At 42.5% G+C, this 1,822-nt stretch overlaps 1 pseudogene; it reads right to left on the bottom strand.

Annotated features, from left to right (window-relative positions):
• Positions 1–685: 685 nt before the first annotated feature.
• On the bottom strand, positions 686–835 carry LOC134566240 (U1 spliceosomal RNA; annotated as a pseudogene).
• Between the last annotated feature and the right edge of the window lie 987 nt (positions 836–1,822).

Consider the following 1,822-nt stretch of genomic DNA (forward strand, 5'->3'; position numbering starts at 1 on the left):
CGGATTGAAGCACTTAGGTTCTCCTACTCCTAAATGGCAAACACTATATTCTATACCTAGGTATCTACACCTAGACACATATCCCTTACACTCATATTGTGAATGCCAAATTAGGGTCTGGGAAATATGATTACCTGTTATAGTAGTCTTAATGCAAACCTCACAGCTAGGAGTGTCGGTACCTCTACCTTCCTGAATATAAAAAGACACAAAAATATACATTATCAAAAACACTTCTTTCGACGTCTTCATCCTCAGTCTTCTTCCGTGCGATGGCACCTCAGCTTCCAGGATGTAAGGGCTGCAGGGAATGGAGTTCTGCTCTTCTTCACAGAGAAACATAGAAACATAGAAACATAGAATGTGACGGCAGATAAGAACCATTCGGCCCATCTAGTCTGCCCAGTTTTCTAAATACTTTCATTAGTCCCTGGCATTATCTTATAGTTAGGATAGCCTTATGCCTATCCCACGCATGCTTAAACTCCTTTACTGTGTTAACCTCTACCACTTCAGCTGGAAGGCTATTCCATGCATCCACTACCCTCACAGTAAAGTAATACTTCCTGATATTATTTTTAAACCTTTGTCCTTCTAATTTTAGACTATGTCCTCTGGTTGTGGTAGTTTTTCTTCTTTTAAATATAGTCTCCTCTTTTACTGTGTTTATTCCCTTTATGTATTTAAATGTTTCTATCAAAAAATTTTATGCAGTCGAGTTTCCCACATTTGAGGAAATCGCAGAGGTCAACTGGTACGGAGTGCAATGAACCAGCCTCACTCTGGGAGAGCCACCTTAGGGATCATGGCTATTGCTCCCCTGCCAGGTAAGTATGAGGTCCCTTCGAGACACCCTGGCTATGACACGTGGGTGAGTGGTCAGGCTTTATTATGGCCGTCAAAACACTCACTTACTAATCTCTTTAAATACAATTGTAATCCCAATATCTCCTCGTCACTCCGTTGTGCGCTTTAACCGGATCTTGCAGGGATTCTCTGGATCTGGTGTAGCTTGCCAAGAATCTACTGCTGCTGGTTTAACCCTGGAGTGATGAATCCACAGAGTCACTTCAGCCACCTTTATTGCTGTAGGGGTAGACAAAAGAACAACATAAGGACCCCTCCACTTAGGCCCTAACGGTATACTGTTCCACTCTTTAATCCACACTTGATCTCCTGGATGATAACTATGAACAGGGGGATAAATATTCACAGGTAATCTATCTTGTACCCATTTCTGTACCTCCTCCATAGTTTTACCCAACTCTACAACCTGCTGCCGAGTAATTCCTTCTCCCAACTGACTCAAATCCCCCCTTAAGTTACCAAGTACGGGAGGTGGACGCCCATACATGATTTAAAAATGTGAGAGACCCATCATTCTGGTAGGTGTACTACGAATACGTAACAGAGCTATAGGCAAAAGAACATTCCACTTAAGATGAGTCTCTTGACACATCTTTGCCATCTGGTTCTTAATAGTTCTATTCATTCTTTCTACTTTACCAGAGATCTGAGGTCTATATGCCGTATGAAGCTTCCACTTAATACCAAGCATATGAGTCAGTTGTTGTAGGCACTGGTGAACAAAGGCAGGACCATTATCCGATCCTATAGAGCATGGTAGTCCATATCGGGGTATTATTTCTCGCAGCAGGAATCGTACAACTTCTGCTTTCTCTGTACGAGTAGGACATGCTTCTACCCAGCCTGAATAGGTACACACAACTACTAGTAGGTAGCGATGTCCACCGGATTTAGGCATTACTGTATAGTCTATTTGAAGATCGGACATAGGGAGTCCCCCCATATACTGAACTCC

Source organism: Pelobates fuscus, chromosome 6, assembly GCF_036172605.1.
Source record: "Pelobates fuscus isolate aPelFus1 chromosome 6, aPelFus1.pri, whole genome shotgun sequence".
Lineage (NCBI taxonomy): Eukaryota > Metazoa > Chordata > Amphibia > Anura > Pelobatidae > Pelobates > Pelobates fuscus.